Source organism: Delphinus delphis, chromosome 2 (assembly GCF_949987515.2).
Source record: "Delphinus delphis chromosome 2, mDelDel1.2, whole genome shotgun sequence".
NCBI lineage: Eukaryota > Metazoa > Chordata > Mammalia > Artiodactyla > Delphinidae > Delphinus > Delphinus delphis.
Genome location: NC_082684.1, coordinates 19,140,332 through 19,159,571, shown reverse-complemented (window position 1 = coordinate 19,159,571; position 19,240 = coordinate 19,140,332). Strand labels below are relative to the sequence as shown.

At 35.8% G+C, this 19,240-nt stretch overlaps 1 non-coding gene across 1 annotated transcript; it reads left to right on the top strand.

Annotated features, from left to right (window-relative positions):
* The first annotated feature begins 9,931 nt into the window (after window positions 1-9,931).
* Window positions 9,932-10,034, top strand: LOC132421249 (U6 spliceosomal RNA). Its single transcript, XR_009518538.1, has one exon. It is a non-coding gene; the product is annotated as a U6 spliceosomal RNA (small nuclear RNA).
* The last annotated feature ends 9,206 nt before the right edge of the window (window positions 10,035-19,240 follow it).

Below are 19,240 nucleotides of genomic sequence, written 5' to 3'. Positions count from 1 at the left end.
CATAAATAAGGAAAATAATAAATACATTGTTTTCCTCTCCCATTGAGCATCTATTAGACTGAACATGCAGTGAGTTTTCAATAAATCAGTGTTGATTGATTGATTAGTCATAAACCCAATGTTTTTCACTAAGTAGTAGGTTTTATGATTGTTGGTGTTTGCTACGTATGGTTACAAAATAATTTTTTTCAAAATATAGGCCTCTCTTTTGTGAAAGAATTGTTCTGCCCTCAGATTTCCACAGCTGTGATAGTTTTACAAGAATTGGAATGGGAGGGTACCTCTGCTTCTTCCCTGTAAAGCTCTGTCTTAAAGATGGAATGTGGCCAACTGAATCCCTACACTTTGAATGCTGAACTGTTTTCCCACACAATTCCTTATGCTTTCTTCACGAGGACTGATTATTTATTAGCCAGGTGAATCATAGCGAGAGGATGGGATAAGACATTTTAAAGTTTCAAATATAGACTCACAATACTGTAGAATAACACAGTGAAGACAGTTCTAATAATGAATATGGCAAACAACTCCCATTGCCTGTACCTTTGCTGAATAAGTGAATGGATAAACAGGACTTTTACAGACGAGTCTCTAGTGAAGTGATATTTCAGTGGGTGTTCTGATGGATGTACACATGTATACTATAAGCCTTCTTCCTGTATTGAATCACTACTACTTTCAAGATACTACGTTGAATACATAGTTGAATTATGACCTAAATTCTGTTCTAGAACCTGCCCTCAAACTGTAAACAACAACCTATGGAGGAGACAGAAATACCACAGTCAAATACTTACATAACTTTAAGTTCTACAAGGAGAAACAAAGAGTAATGAGAGTCAACGCTTATGTAGCATTACTTATGGGCCAGGAAAATTTTAAGTACCATAAATGTAGTAAATTATTTCAATTTTATGAGAACTCTTCAAGATATATAATATTATTAACGTCATCTCTATCTTACAGAAGAGAAAAAGAAAGTAGAAGTTTAAATTTACTGCCTAAAGCAGAAATAAAGAAGGACATTAAAAATAAATTATTTTGGGATCTAGGACATTTTATAGAGTAAATAAAATTGGGGTTGGGGCCGGATCATGAAGGATCTTACATAACAGATCATTTAATATTTAATTTCACAAATATTTATTAAGTACTTCTAAGTACCAAGAACGGTCTTAGGAACTGGTGGATGTAGCAATGAACAGTGATATTATGGACATAATTTCCTCAGTTCCATGCTGCCTTCTCCAAGTTATTTTAATTTTGTTCTATCTGAAATTAAGTATTTTATCCTCTATGTGTACAGTGTTTCTCCTTTTCTTGAGGTCAGTTTTACAGAGTTGCAATCTCTTAGGTGGGCAATGAATGCTTATGGAGTAAATCAGTGGAAGTTAATGAAAGTTAAAGGCAGATTTAACTGTCGGGATTTTGCACTTGCTACTCTCTTATCCTAAGTCCCACGTCTGCCAGTTATTTACTTAGCAAATTTCCTCATCTCCATTAAGTTATTTTTTAATCCCTGTTCTGACCATGTATTAGTTAATGGTGTAACCTACCCCTCCTTCACCTGTCCAACACTCTTGTCCTTTACTCTGTTCTACTTTCTCTTTTCCTGCAGTATTATCACTGTACAAGTTATTTAATTTACTTATGTATGATGTTTGATACCTTTTGTCTGTCAGGACCCTTTAGAAAGTAAGTTCTGTGAAGGCAACTGTTCATTCATGTATCCAAAGTGCCTAGAACATAGCTGATACTCAACACATGTTTATTGAATAAATGAATACATGACTAAAAAAAGACAGAAAGTAAATGCCAGTGGGAAAAAAATCGTGTCCTCTCCAACCATTGTCTAGTTACTATTTCTTACAATGCTCTTTCAAGACAAAAACTCAAGAGAGGACACATAAAGTTAAAACAAACAAAGGTGATACTGCTGTGGCAGCCTCTTCAAATTCAAGTCGAGGGTCTAGATCCGAATCTAGAAAAGGCTGAAAGAAAGTATCCACGGTAAATTGTATCAATAGTGGCAAGAGTGTAAGAGTTGGAACAGAGTAATAAGTTAATTCACTTCTTCTTTTATTTTTGATGTCTGTTGGTAAATATTGTGAATGAATACTGCCAGGATTTTCAGTAAGGAGTACATGCAGGGACTAGTAAAGAGCAAAGTCTGTAATTTTTTAAGAGACATTTGGTTTATTAATAGGACATTTACAGAAGCCTCCAGAAGTGGCCATTACCAATGGGAAGGATTTGAGCTGAGATTCAAGATAAAGTCTCAGTCACATTAGGTTGGCTGCAATCCTGTTTGTACTCAGAAAACATTTTGTTCCCTGGTCTCAAAGGATAAGGAGCCACAGAGCACAAATATACCCCAGACTCAGAAAACATATCTAACAAGGATTCATTCTGAACACAAGGGGCTAGGCATTTCTTTAATGAAAAAAGTCAAGAATATGATATTATCTTCAAATATTTCCTACTTAAAATATATAAAATTCTTTAAAAAATGGAGAAAGTGGATTAACCTATGAAATCAAATAAAAATATCAGAATATATTTTCATAATGGAACAGCTACAATTAGCAGCCCCTCAAGGATAGATTTCTATGCAATTCAACAAATACTTATAGTGATAAATTACATTAATGTATCAATTTAGACATTGCCTATTTAGATTATAGAGTCTAATTATACAAGTTGAATATGTCTGGATTTCACTGCTTGTTTATCAGGTGTGAATTCTCTTTCTTTTTTTTGGAGGGGGGGGTACGCAGGCCTCTCTCACTGTTGTGGCATCTCCCGCTGCAGAGCACAGGCTCCAGACACGCAGGCTCAGCGGCCATGGGTCACGGGCCTAGCTGCTCCATGGCATGTGGGATCTTCCCGGACCAGGGCACGAACCCGTGTCCCCTGAATCAGCAGGCGAAGTCTCAACCACTGTGCCACCAGGGAAGCCCAATTCTCTTTCTTTTTAAAGCCAAATGGAACTGAAGTGGAACTGAGAACATCTGAAAAATATGCTCTGAGTTTGTAGTCAGAAATGTCAAATTTACATTTTGACTAAATTAAGCAGTTTCAGTTTTTAAAGTATTTATATAAACAACATGTCAATAATTCTTAAGTTATGAGTTTAATTGTAAATGAGTGAAACAAAGTGGAGAGCACAAAAGTATACCAAAAATATCTGAATCATAATAGCTAAAAATGTAATTGTTACAATTCTGTGCAGATTCTACTATTTTTAAGACTTTCACCTGACAATTAACTATAGGAAGCTATACAACTTTAATATGTAATTTTATCTGAAGTATTAAAGTATTTTAAAGGAAAATGAGAGGATATCATAGTTACTTAACAGGGATACCAAATAAGGAAGCATTTGGGGTCTCACTGCAAAATAGGCACAGCTGCACATCAGTGCAGTTTAATAGCAACTACAACTAGTATTTTACTATTAATTCTGTCTGCTGCACAATGCTATAAAGTTCCTACTATGCAAGCATATCCATAAAGTTTTAAAAGTTGGCAATTTTCAATAAGAATGTTTCCTGTCAATACACATTAGCAATACGTGGAGTTCAATTATTGATATTTTTCCTTTTAATTTAAAAATAACCTTCCTTCAGCATTATCATTATTAATTTTGCTTATTGTGAGTCCATAGACAACACTAAATTGTGTACTGATAAATATTTGAGTCATCACTATTTTTTATCACTATTTTTCCAATAACTAGACTTTAAGGCAGTATGCACTGCAAATATCCCCCACTCTTATTCCTTATATATGTTTGTATATCAAAGTAGATATAAACTTACTACCTGTCAACACCCAGGGTGCTTATGAGTTTATACTTTGTTGGGGATACCTTGCCAAAAAAGTGTGATTTTAAATCACTTTAATATGGAGTCAAGTCTAATGTGTAGGTAATTTTGTGAACATTGTCATCTAGCATAACAGTACGTAACTAAACGTTTTCTTTAGTTTACGAAGTAAATAGTATGCAATGCTCATGTGCCACAAGAAATAGTTTACTTTTTTTCCTTTTAAACTATATGTCATCCAGTTATTTTTTTTCAAAGAGAAGGTGAAAATATGTTGAAGAAAGGCAACTGGTTCTCTGCCTCTGTATAAGTGGACCCTGGTCAAATGTTTGTTGACTGCTGCTTCAGATAATAGTCTTTACTGGATTTAGTGATGTATTTGCCCACAACTTCTTGTGTTTTATACACATCCTCCAGTTGCATCCCAAAATACAAGACCAATTCTGTTGTTGCTGAAAATACAAGAAGGTTTCCATCATGGTTCAAGACTCAACATCAAGTAGGCTTTGATGAGCAAGACTCAGGCTTTGAACCTAACTTCCAGGGAGGCAATTGGAAGAGGAAGAAGAGAGCATGCTGAGGACTATGACATCCCTGGCCCTTTTACACTCATTTTATATCTCATGACCCTAACTAACGGAACTCATCTGAGATCCCTTGACTTCTCAGTGGCCAAATTCAGAATGGAAGCCAGAATGATCTGACCTGATGCCCATGCTTTTTACTGCACTGTGCTACCTCTCCTAAGATGCTCAGGCCATTAGGACACTGACATTACATGTGATCAAATCTTCCCCTTTTATCCCAGTTCTAGCAACTACATCCTTGCTTTGTTGCTTCTGTATAGAAGCTCTGCCTCAGATTTCCACTGCCTTTCCAGCTTTTCATAATAAGGAATACATAAACCAATTAGCCCATAAAGTAGAGAAATTCAGTTAGAAAACAAAAAGCCTATGATGCAGACACCTATGATACTGACCTCTAGTCAGTAGGTAGTGTCTTCTGTCATCCATAAGGCAAAGGCAGGCATCAACATCATCTAATATGTCATATTAAATGGGGGAATTACTTGGTACCAGGGGTGAAATCAGGTTTGTACCACATAACATAATTAATGTAAAGGGAAAATAATGAATTTGAAGGGATGCCATATGGCAGGCCATAACCCACTCACACCATGCATTCTATGAACAAGTAACTCTTTTCCGGTTGGTGCCCAAGGTTATTTCGGAAGGTTTCAGCATCTCTTCTTGAAGCCCAAATTTTAAGTCCATGCAGAACCCATGAGCTTCAGTGTCTGGACAAAGGGACTTTTTAAGTTCCATACCATCCTTAGACTTTCTTGCACCAGCTGTGAAAATCAATTAGCCCTGGTGAAAGCCGAGCTGCTCTGTGTTCTCAATAATGAAAAGGGCCAACTGCACATAGCAATTTTCTCTGTCCTCACAAATACGAATGGGGACCTTGAATCTTTTTTCACTGCTCCATGGAATTGCCTTTAACTTCTATTTTGAAAGTCGCCAGACTTGCCAGGAGATTAACACAGAAGACTCTCTGGAGCGGCAGGAAAATTATACCATTGCACAGCAGTGACATTTGTGACTCCCTCAGGCTGGTATGCAGCCACCAGACAGTCAAAACAAACACCTCCCAAACACACTCCAGAACTCAACTCCCCCTCGCCTCTGCTCCCTTAATAAAAATGGAAATTGCTGATGGTACCTCATCAATTTTAAAGCCCCAGTCAGTAGCTCAGATAATGCTTAAAGAAAACAACAGTAAGAAAATGCTGTGTAAAGCTGGACAGGGAGAAGACCACTGAGATAATAAGTGAGCACTGGGAAGTACCAGAAGGGCAGGGTTCACTCAATGGGTAAAAAGATTTGAGATTGCTCCTTACCATCCTGTCCTTTGTGGAAGGGTAGCCACTTCTGGAGAGGAGGAATAGAAAAGAAGCCTCTCTCCGTCTGGTCCTCTGTAACACTGCCATCATCATGCTCATCATCAACTGCTTTCTCTATAAAATCATGACCTCACAGTAAATTCTTCACTCAGTTAAGCAGGGTTTCTCAGCCTTGGCACTACTGACATACTGGGCTGAGTAACTTTTTATTGGGGAGTTGGAGGGACCACTCTGCATTGTAGGATGTTTAGCAGCATCTCTGTTTTTTTTTTGTTTGTTTGTTTGTTTTGGGTTTTTTTTGCGGTGCGCGGGCCTCTCACCGTTGTGGCCTCTCCCGTTGCGGAGCACAGGCTCTGGATGCGCAGGCTCAGCGGTCATGGCTTACGGGCCCAGCCACTCCGCGGCATGTGGGATCCTCCCGGACCGGGGCACAAACCCGCGTCCCCTGCATCTCTGACCTCTACTCACTAGTTGCCTGTGCTCAACCTCTCCAAGTTACAATAACCAAAAATGTTTCTAGTCATTATCAACTGTACCCTGGGGGGGGGGGGCAAATTCACCCTAGTTAAGAATCAATGTTACATTGATGCTTCTTTTAAGTCCCCAGAGAACAAAAAAATTAGAAGACTCAAGGAAAATTCATGCTAGTAAAACTGTTGAGTATGTACCTAAACTGTGTCTGATACATACTGGCTCCATATTTATAATGCAATTAATCAAAAGGTAACTGGCTTTTATTACAAGTCTTTAAATGCACATGGAGATAGAAAACTAGATAAACAAGGTTTCATTTTTAAAACAATTAAATTCAAAGACATTGCTTGTTTCCTTATATATTATTAAGATATTTTGTCTCACATTATAACAGTTAACACATTGCAATTCTCGCATATATTGTCTCATTTGTCTCACAGGGGAGAAAAATCAAATTAGTTCCCATTTTTATTTTGCAACCAGATGCAGTGAGTTTAAATGACTTGTTAGAGAGCAAATGTCAAGCCTTTTAAAATAAAAGTAATGCCTTTTTCTACACAACAGTCTTTCTATGTACTTGAATAAGACTCATATTTTGTACCTTAAAGTTAATAAAATTTAAGTATTTTAATTAAAACTGAATTATAAAGGAAGAATGACTAGATAAAGCTTAGATTCTTCCTTTCTCAGTTAAAAGTAATCAACAACTACCATGAGCAAGCCACTGTATTCATGGATGCTGAAGGCATAGAACAGTTGATTTTGAAGGGGATTATGGTCAGTTTTAGCAGTGAATGGTGAGTACCACATTCAACAGAGTGTGGTAGATTGCAGTACTACAATGGTTACAATGACTACAAATTCCTCCAACACCTGTATGGATAATACCCTTGATCTTGCAACTCCTCCAAGCTAATGGTGAAGCTTATGTGTTTTTCTACTCTCTAAATCTGGACTTGGCCATGTGACTTGCTTTGTCCAAGAAGTCATTAGAAAAAAATAGCAAAAGTAGAACTTGAAAGTGCTTCTACATTGGGATTTGCTCTCTCTTTGAACTCTATAACCATGACCATGGAAATGAGCCCAAGATAGCTTGCTGGATAATGAAAGACACATAGGCAAGTCATTGCTGTGGTCCAAGGTGACATCATGCCAACTTCTCACCTGTGAAAGAGAACATGCTAGACTAACAAGCCCAATCACCATCTGCCCAGAAAGATGGCATGACTTAGCCCAGACCAAAAGAATTGTCCAGAGGATACACAGAATCAGGAAATAATAAAGTTTTTTTTTTTGTCTTAAGCCATTACGTTTTGGAGGTATTAATAGCAGAAAAAGATAACTAATGTAAGCTTTAAACTGCATAAGCTGGCAAGCAAACTACTATAACCAAGTTGGAGATCAAAATGAGTCTGTCACATGGTCACACTGCCTTTCGTTTAAGTGATCCATGAGAGAAATACAAGTCTGTTGGGCGAATTTCTATAATAGGCTGAAGGTAATAACTGAAGAATAGACACTATACAACTTCATACATATTATATATTGCTCTTAAGCTATAATCTTCACCCTCATCGTCACACTGCTTACTGTGAGGCAGGTACAGAGTGTTTAACCTGTCTCATTGTCGTCATCATGGGAAAAGATAGTAATACCCACTACCTAGAATTATTATAAGGAGGAAATTTGACTCAAGGAGTTGGTTACTTGTCCAGAATCCCATAGCTGATAATTATCAAAGTTAAGATTCGAATTCAGGCGTTAATAACATCATAGGTCATGTTCTCAGTCACTACTCTCACAATCTTGTTTCAATTGATCTGTGTCTCCTTAAACTGAATTTTGTCATAGTTTTCCATCTACCAATTCATTCATCCACTTAGGCATGAATGGATGCATTCAACAAACTTCAAGTGCATAATATGTGCTAGATATTATTAATGAAAAGTTAACAAGATAGATACTATACCAGCTCCTGTAAAGCTGATTTAACTTACCTACTGTTAGCCCTCCACCTCCTACCTCCTTCACACCACCTATCCTGAAATAATTTTCTTTCTCTGTTTTTTTTTAAACACATTCACAGAGGTTTTCTTTTAGAATCATAGTAGACTTTTATAGCTTGTGGTAAGTCATGTTTCTCCAGAAACCAGACCAATGATATGTGCCATATATATATATATATATATATATATATATATATAGAGAGAGAGAGAGAGAGAGAGAGAGAGAGAGAGAGAGAGAGAGAGGAGAGGAAGAGAGAGAGATTATAAGAAATTGACCTATTTACGGAGGCTTAGAAGTCCCATGATCTGCCATCTGCAAACTGGAGGCCCAAGTATGCTGGTGTTGTACTTCTAGTTCAAACCTGAAGGCTTAATAGGAACCAGGGGGTCTAATGTTGTAAGTCCCAGTTTGAGTCCAAAGGCTCCAAAACCAGGAACACTGATATCTGAGGGCAAGAGAAGCTGGTTGTCCCAACTCAAACAGAGACAGCGAATTTTCCCTTCCTCCACATTTTTGTTCTGTTCAGGCCCTCATTGGATTGGATAATGTCCACCTGCATTGGTGAGATGGATCTCTTTACTGTCTATGATTCAAATGCTAATCTTTTCCAGAAACATCCTCACAGATACACCCAAAAATAACGTTTTACCAGCTATCTGGGCATCTCTCAGCCCAGTCAAGTTAACACATAAAATAACCATCAAAGAGCTATGGAGGACCTTTAGGGACAATGCAATACAACCCAATCAGTGATCAGATTAGGTTAGGAAACAGAACTCTAGAGAGTTTATAATTTCAACAAAATGAATCACATGTGTGTGTGTCTACCCATGTGCATTTGTGGTATCCAAATACATAAACATCAGGGAACATTTTCTGAGAAAATTAAAAAGGGAAAAATTTTAATCTCAGAGTGAGAGCACACACAGCAGACATTATTTTCAAAAATGGAATCAGATCTATGGATACAGAGCTATCCTCTGTTCCAGATGTCATTGGAGCTATTTTGCATAAATTATTTCCTTGAAATCTCACAGCCACTTGTAAGGTAAAGAGTGGAAAAAGTATGGCAGCATGGGTACAGAGCTCCTACTCCAAATCCTGAGCTCTCTACACTGCCTTCTAACTAATTAAACACATCCAGAATGGATAAACAATGTCCTACTGGATAGCACAGGGAACTATATCCAATCTCCTGGGATAAACCATAATGGAAAAAATATGAAAAGAACATATATATATTTATATATGTGTATAACTGAGTCACTTTGCTGTACAGCAGAGATTGAGACAACGTTGTAAATCAACACTACTTCAACAGGAAAAATAATAAAGTAAAGGTATTATTTTGGCTGGAAAAAAAACCATCTAGGCAGGTTACCTTTAAAATCATGTCAAGGCATTCCCACAAATGTATCTCTGACTCTGACAAAAAAAGGATACAGACAGTAAGCCAAAGATGAGCATTCAATACTGGCTAATGTTTCATGAAGGAAGACTAACTGGTGTATTAACAGTTTAGCACCCTCTTTAGGATATAATATAAAATCCATACATTTCTTTTTATTTAAATCATAGAATCCAGTTTTATAAAATAGTGCTAATGTAAGAACATTTCATAAAACCCCAACATTTTATACTCTGTATGCTCTGTCAGTGGCTAAGAGCACTGATACTCTCAAACACCAGCATCCATACTTGAGATAAAAGATTTTATTTAGTGCTTGCTTCGGCAGCACATATACTAAAATTGGAACGATAGAAGATTAGCATGTCTCCTGTGCAAGGAGGACACGCAAATTTGTGAAGCATTCCATATTTGTACAGCCATTATGGAGAACAGTATGGAGGGTCCTTAAAAAACTAAAAATAGAACTACCATACAACCCAGCAATCCCACTACTGAGCAATATACCCTGAGAAAACCATAATTCAAAAGAGTCATGTACCACAATATTCGCTGCAGCTCTATTTACAATAGTCAGGACATGGAAGCAACGTAAGTGTCCATTGACAGATGAATGGATAAAGAGAATGTGGCACATATATACAATGGAATATTACTCAGCCATAAAAAGAAATGAAATTGAGTTATTTGTAGTGAGGTGGATGGACCTAGAGTCTGTCATACAGAGTGAAGTAAGTCAGAAAGAGAAAAACAAATACCGTATGCTAACACATATATATGGAAACTAAAAAAAAAAAAAAAAAGGTTCTGAAGAACCTAGGGGCAGGACAGGAATAAAGGCACAGACATAGAGAATGGACTTGAGGACACGGGGAGGGGGAAGGGTAAGATATGACAAAGTGAGAGAGTGGCATGGACATATATACACTACCAATTGTAAAATAGATAGCTAGTGGGAAGCAGCTGCTTAGCACAGGGAGATCAGCTCGGTGCTCTGTGACCACCTAGAGGGGTGGGATAGGGAGGGTGGGAGGGAGATGCAAGAGGGAGGAGATATGAGGATATATGTATATGTACAGCTGATTCACTTTGTTATACAGCAGAAACATACCATTGTAAAGCAATTTTACTCCAGTAAAGATGTTAAAAAAAATAAATTAAATTAAATTAAAACATAGATAAACAACAAGGACCTATTCTACAGCACGAGGAACTCTACCCAATATTTTGTAATAACTTGTAAGGGAAAAGAATCTGAAAAACAACATATATATGTGTGTGTGTATATATATATATATATATATATATATATATATATATATATATATATATATATAACTGAATCACTTTGCTGTATCTGAAACTAACACAATAGTGTTAATCAACTATACTTCAGTTTAAAAAAATATTTGTGGAAAAAAAAAGATTTTATTTAAACCAACAAATTATCATTTTTTACAACAAAAGTGTAACATAAGTGATTTGTGAATTGCAAATTGATCTTCCCTGCTGGGAGCTATAACTAGTTTTAGAACTTTTGCTAGAACAGGCCACATATAAATATGTGACTATTAAATAATGCCCAGGTCTTGATGACATAATTTATTCTTCTGACACAAGCTGTTTTATTTTCTATCCACCTGTTAAGTGTTCCGTTGTAGTAAACCAAGGAGAATGAATCAAACATGACACAAACTCCAGCTGCTATGGGTAGACTGAGGCAAACCTTGGATAATATGTTTCATTTAAAGCATTGACAAGCAAACATTTCCAAGGTCTGTAAATCACTCCAGTGGTTGCTAATTGGGACTACAAACATTTCACAGGACATGTTATAAGAATTGTTTCTCCTACTTAAGGCTTCTCAAGAGCATATGAGAAAATGCCTCAGTATATTCAGCAGGTGTTCTGAAGACTCCATAAAACAGCTACTAGTATGGAACCTTCCAGGTAGGTAGAACTTTGACCAGCATCTTCTGAAATGCTTTTCTCAGGCCTGGTGCATAATGGTGTTTTGTGTGTGTGTGTGTGTGTGTGTGTGTGTGTGTCTGTGTGTGTGTGTGTGTGTGTGTGTGTGTGTGTAAGAAACAAACAGACATTAAGTGCATATACTGCCAAGTTTGTAGAAGCTACGTTAATCCCTTGCATGTGGACATGCCTGCCAATTTATTAAGCAACGCTTGGTCTTCTTAATCTTATTTTTTTGCAGTTTGAACTTTGTTTCCCCACATTACAAGCATTATTTTAAAAACAAGAATGCAGGGATGTTTTTAAGCTCTGACCCCACTGCACATCCTCTCTGAGTCTACATACAATCAGAAAGTTGAAAGCATTGTTTTTTTGATTAAAAAAAATATTACTCTCTATTAACTTTCCTGTCAAAGGGAGACATTTAACTCAGAGTACACAGAAAGGCATTATTAGCCATTAGTAAATTATCAACTCTGATCCTGGGATGGTAAACAAATTATTTTGTGCATGCCTCTAATGAGAGTAGACAAAACAAAATATGTTGTTTCATCTGTGCTTCTAACATGACTCCATGTGTGCAATTTGATGTGGTCTCGTTGCATTGTGGTGAATGTCACCATCTGAAACAGAACTCCAGGAAAGGAATGGCACTTCGAAAGGCAAATACATATGTTGCTTCGTTGTGTATTTTTGCCCATATGAAGTGATTAATAATAATATCCTTCTATCACTCACATTCTACAGTTTACATCCTGCATCCAAGAATGAAAAAAAAGTAAAGAATTAAGGAAAAAAATACATAATGGCAGCTTATCATATAAGTAGTTTCTCAACCTTGAGTCCAGTTTGGAATATCCAAGTTGGTCCTGCACTACTAGTTAAAAATTATATTTATTTAAATTGACATATAAAATATATATATATATATATTTATCTAAAATGTATATTTATTCATTTAAAAATAACTATATTTTTGAATTAATAAATTGAATCGATTTTTGCACCAATATATGTGACAAAATACCAGACACCTAACAAAAAATGTAATAAAGACAATGCTAGCAGGTTCATCCAAAAAACAATTTAAAAATTAAAGATGAGCCATGAAATGCAAGTAATATACATTAAGCTAAATTTCACTTTAATAATGATTTTACATGCAAAGTATAATTTAATTGCTATAATAATCCATCAAATAAATATCATTAACCATATTTTAACAAATGAGGTAACTATGATCCAGAGAAGTAAAATGATTTGTCAAAGATCGTGTATGGAAGGGCCAGGACACAAACCTGGGTTAATTTGACAAGAAGTCCCAGACTCTGATTTTGTGATACTGGAATGCCCCGAAGAATTTCCTGGGTTAAACTGATTGAATCTGCCATATTATTTGCCACATCTCATCATAACCCTATCTTATTACTTGTCCCCAAGACATTAAATAATAAGAATTAGTTTTTATCTGAAATATGGTTAGATTTTCCATAATCTAGATTTTGCCTAGAATTTTAGAAGTATATGTATTTCAGATATGGAAATACCCTGTCAGATGATAGACTGGAAATGCACTTTGGAAGTTAGAAGGAAAATTTTTCTAGAAGAGAAAATGGGTAAGTTGGCTGGAGTCAGGAAGCCAGAGAAGCTGCTTTAGAGGAAGAGGTCCAGGTAAAAGGGAGAATTCAGGGCGTGGCAGCAGGTGAAGAATCTGAGAGTCGGTAAAGGGTTGTGTTATCTTCCTGTGGAAGTAATTTGTCTAGATTGTTCCCAGCCCTAGAGATTAAATTCTCTCTGATGAAACCTGAGAGTGATGTGGGATTTCAACCTAAACCCATTCTAGGAATCTTCTCTACAGGTACCTATAGAGAGCAAATAGCAACTAAATTTCTGAAGCTCTTCCAAGCTGATAATAAATCCTTAAATAAGGAGAGCAAATATAATAAAGGATTTAAATGCTCTACATTTTAATAATATTCTTTACTTCAGACTTGTAAGTTTTGTAGGTATTTTAAAAGCCAGTCATTCAATAATTTATTCAAACATTCCTTAGGAATCAAAGCAAGAAAAACAATCAGAAAAGTAGTGCTTCTATACTGCCTGAGGTGAAATCATATTTTAAATGTACATTCCTTTTACAAACTTTATTACCAATACATTTAAAGACTTCATTTTTGGAAAACCAATGCTGTATTATAGGAAGTTAGTATTTAAACCCTTCTGCATAGGATTTACCAGGTCATGTGGGATGAGGTGAAGGATGTTTTATATCCCTGAAATCATCCATACTAATGTACATAATTACATATCTAAGAAAATGTCCATAATAATTTATTTTAAAGGGAAAATACATTTTGTTTCTTTATTAAAATACAAACATAATGAGCTTCTATATTTGGATCATGAGAAATGCTTACATTCCCGCAAATCAGTGTTTTCCAAAGTGTGGTCTAGGACCTATCTATATTAAAATTACCTGGGGTATTACTGCAACTGCAGCTCTTTGAGTTTCATCAGAGACCTACTGAATCAGACTCACTTGAGTGGGAGTATATTTTTAGGGCCAGTAAGTGATATTTATTTATATTAAAACTTAAGAATCTCTATAAAGATAAGATCTGGATGAAATGTAGTCTATTATCTCTTCCAGTCATTTTTTTCCCAAGGTGAAATTAAAAGAATATGAATCTCAATAGGCAAAAATAGTCATGGTGCTGTAAGACTGCTCTTTACCAACTCCTTCCCCTCCCACTGACCTGAATGGCAGTGGTGATTTCAGTAGCTAATGACCTTATTATATATCATGATAGGAGTGGTCTTGGTCTTTAAACTTCTGCACATTTCTGCAATGGTCACTTCTGAGTCACTTCTCTGCCACTATCCAATGCACGGTCCCTGACAATAACTTATGTATAATAGCCTTGGCTCATTAGACCCCAAGTGGGACCATGCGTAAGACAAACAAAGATCCAAGGACTGGCAAGTTTGCAAAAATTTGCTCTCTTATTCTCTCCTGGAATTGTAAAGAGGGGAAAGCAATTTACATAGGATTTCAAAAAGCTGTATCATTCTTGAACTTGCACCTCTGTACTATCTCTGATTTTCATATACTTGGACTTTTTAAAGAGGGCACGATGATAAGTCATCCACATATGGTACACACATTTTCTTAAAGAATGTATTTCACTAGCTTTAACTCTTTTTGACAGAAGGGAAGAACAATCAAATGATATTCATTATTCAGCAATGGTGTGATCTCCAAGAAGACAGTTATTTAAAAGTTGAATGCAGTTTTGTTCTAATTTTCTGTACAGAATCAGCTTATAGTACATATGAAGGAACATAGCAACTAGATAGTTCATATACACTAATGACGATGAAATTTAAACCTTTATCTTATAGTGACCCTCCCAAGTATTCTTTAATTTTTTTATATAGTTATTCAACAAACATTTATATAGGACCTCTTTTATTCCATCTATTAGAGTGGGCACTAAGAAAAAATTCACTGCCTCTTTTGTATGTGGACCCATAACAACAAACTGCTAAACAGACAAAAGATCTTTAATCCAGGTCACAAACCATGTATCTAGTCCACTAGATTATTTAGTCCTCAAGAAGAAATTCGAAATATCATGACAGCATCTTATGTAAAAAGCAGTGAGGGGGCTTTAAATTAATTGTTCATGCAATGACATCTCATTTTATCTATTTTATACAACTCAATTTTTATGGCATCTTTTGATCTATGATTTGGACTGTTAGACACAAATGATAAAATGTGGCTTCTATAAAATTATAAATGATCCAAATGGCCGTCCAAATATTATGGCTACGCAAACTATAAGAGCAACAAGTTGTTTATCCTTTGGATGGGCTAAAGAGTGAGTAAAAAGTGATGGGGAAATGGTAAGTAAGAGAAGTCAGAGTTTAATTGAGTTCCATTTACACAGAAGGCCCTAGGCACCCAGAGCTGCCTGAGGTTCTACAGATCTCTGTTCAGTTCCATGGGGAGGCTAAACCTTTTACTCTCTTGTTGCTGTTCTTCCTGATTTCTGGTGGTTTGGCTTCCCCTTGTTTCTACTGCACACCAAGAGTTGAAAAATGGCAATGATAATTTGTAGTACTCGTTCTCTACTGTCTTTCTTCTCCTCTACCCATTCAATCAGTGACATTCATTGCTTCAACAAGTTAGTAAATTAGGGGAAAAGGGGGGTATTAGAACAGAAAAATAGAAGAGTCCTTGATCCCTGATGACAACCAAGTACTTGCACCAACTTGCAACACCTAGCTCGAGAATATTTTTATGGTAGAGCTCACTTCTTGTTCAAACCACCTTTATTTAGATCTTCCTCAATATGTAGTTGAATCTCATTTTAAATGATATACTTACCAAAACCTTATGAAATTCATTTCTCCCTGCATCCCTTTCCCTATCTCAAGTTATTATGTCTGGAGAACTCCTATTTATCTCATGGAGCACATGTTCGATGCAATAATTTATAAATCTATTCCAGTGATATTTACGCTTGAATAGTATACATATCCTCATGTCAAAGGAAATGAGCTCTAATGCTATCATATCAGACAGCTAAAAAATAATTAATCCAGTGAAGCACATTGAGGTAAAAAGTCTTGAATTTTTATTACTTAACCATATCTAGTAGCTTTACATGAAAATTATAGCACTATACTGTCAGTATTTTCTGTGTCCAGTCAGGGCAGATACCCTCAATGAAATACACATGAGCTTTTTTCTACTGTAGTGTTTGTATAGTTTCTGGAAATCCTAACTCCTTTAAGTAATGTGCATTTGATTTTGTCTCTGAAAATGGTTCTTTTTTTTGTTTTTTTTGTTTTTTTTTTTTTGCGGTATGCGGGCCTCTCGCTGTTGTGGCCTCTCACGTTGCGGAGCACAGGCTCCGGTCGCGCAGGCTCAGCGGCCATGGCTCACGGGTCCAGCGGCTCTGCGGCACGTGGGATCTTTCCAGACCGGGGCACGAACCCGTGTCCCCTGCATCGGTAGGCGGACTCTCAACCACTGCGCCACCAGGGAAGCCCTGAAAATGGTTCTTTTTTTCCTATTTATCAAGTTTCCAAAGACCATGTTAAATAAGATAAGGTATCCAAAAGAAGAGAGCATGAAGGTGGGAAATTCTACTATGAACTTTAGTTTGAATGACTTCCTTTCTGGTTTTTATCACCAATGATTTAATTTCTCACCTCTAGGGAAATGCAAGTTAGCAAACTAAAGCAAATTTATCACTTCTGAAAACTGCTGCAAGACCCCCAAGACAGAACGATTACCCCTAAATTGAATTTAAATAAAAGTAATTTGTTTAATCTTGTTTTTTAATTCATTTACCTCTGCACAGAAATCCTCCTGGAGTTTTGAAACTCATCAGTGATTATCCCTGGAGCTGATCCAATAATGTGAGAATAAATACACCATTAACCAATTATCATAATGACTCCAAGACATACCAATAGTGGAACAGTTCAGGTGATTTATAAGGCTCGCTTCCAACAGCCTATTCACAATTCACATCTTTTCTAAAAAATGCATTAAAAGTTAAGCAAGATTTTAGATCTGCTTACATTCATCTCCTCAGGATATGAATAAATGAAACTAAGCTATTTATTTAAAAATTTTTGTTTGTCACATATGGAAATCCTTGGGTGCTGGGAATGAAATATTTATTTGAAGCCGGCAGAACATAATTTAGATTTTGGCTTTTGGTGTCTTGATCTCATCCTGCATGTTGACACAGCATAAAAGCTACTGAATCTTGACTTTCAGAATTATCAAAAATCTGAGAAACTATGTTTTGTTTTCCTTTTCTCTTTCAGGATAAAGTTTTCTGTTTACTTATTTCTTTCTAAGCTTTACTGAGGTGTGATTGACAAATAAAATTGTATGTATTTAGGCTGAACAACATGATGTTTTGATATATATTATGAAATGGTTACCACAATCAAGCTAATTAACACATCCATCACTTCACATAGTTATCTTTTGTGTGTGTGGTAAGAACAGCTGTGAACTACTCTCTTAGCATATTTCAAGGATATAGTACATTATAATTAATTATGCTGTACATTAGGTCTCTAGAACTTATTCATCTTCTAACTAAAATATGTACCTTCTGACAGCATCTTCCCTTTTCCTTTACCTCCCGGCCTCTTATAACCACCATTCTACTGAGAAGTTGTGTTTTCAATATTTAACAAAGGAGTTAAACTATGTGCCATATGGATCATAATCAGATCATTATTTGATGTATTATTTGATATAATCACCTTCCTCTAAAAAATAAGAGAATATAAAAATGGGTTGTTTCAGTTTAAAAAATGTTTAAGGATTTCTGGAGACCAGGGAGATATTCCTCCATTTGATGACATTCAATCAATTATACATTATCAACTACTCTCCAGACAGTGTATAAACGAGAATTGAAGAGTAGACTCTAGAATCATGGAGATTTCATTCAAATACTAAGCTCACCAAATTCCAACACTGATGAGCTATTGGACTTTGAGTAAGTTCTTTACACTTTCTGAATCTTTAGTTTTTTTATTTGCAAAATGGATATGATCAAAATGGTAGCTTAATAGCAGGGTTTTTGAGAGGTTTAAAATTAGTAATCCACTCATAGCCTTAGCAGATGTCAAACACATGGTCAGCTTTCCACATGTCAATCATTATTACTATATAATAAGGAAATACTCACAATTTATTTCTATTTTACCTTTTGTGCTCTACAGATTACTACATGAGAGACTGGGGGTATATTCTTTTGCTTCTACCAATACTAATGGACTTATACATTTTACCTCAATAAGCATGGATCATTTAATAACAACAACAACAACAATAAATGAATATATCGGGAAAATATAGAAAGTTACTGACATACAATGAGTCAAATGTGTGCTAAGTTCTATAATGGATTATTTTTACGACACATTTAATTGTAAAACAGCAATATACAAGATTATCTCTGTGTTATACAAAGGATAGCGCTTAAGCAGAGATTGATAAAATTATCTGAAGCCACAGAGTTAGTAGGTAATACATACTCAGGTGTCTCACACTTGTGTTCTTTTCATTGCATTGGGCTGTGCTTCATTGAGCTGGCACAAGAGCAGTGGAAAAAATTTGGGTTGGCCATATGTGCAGACACTATAAGTATAGATGCCTATCAAATGCCAAGCCATAAAAATATAATTATTAAAATTATTTACTGCATGACAAAATGAAGTCACATTAAAAAAAAATTCTACATGCCTGTTTTAGTACTACAATCCATGAATCATGCAATGTCCTTTTATTACCACTACAGGGAATGCAGAGAGGACAAACAGACTCACACCATAAGGCTAAAGAGTTGATAAAACAAGTGCTATGTTGAGATGATAGAGATGAAATATAAAATTCCACCAAGATTTCTACGAAGTATCAGTTGGTTAAAATGTTTTGTTTATATAAGATGAGATTCCTATGTGTTTGTAGATATCCTAGGCTTTTTTAATGTGATCAGAATGATAATTCTGTCAAAAAATAAAAGCATATCCTGTGGAGCTTTATGTTAGTAAAATCAAATATGCTTATCATTAACAAAATGCTAAAAATATTTCTTTGAAAAAGACCTT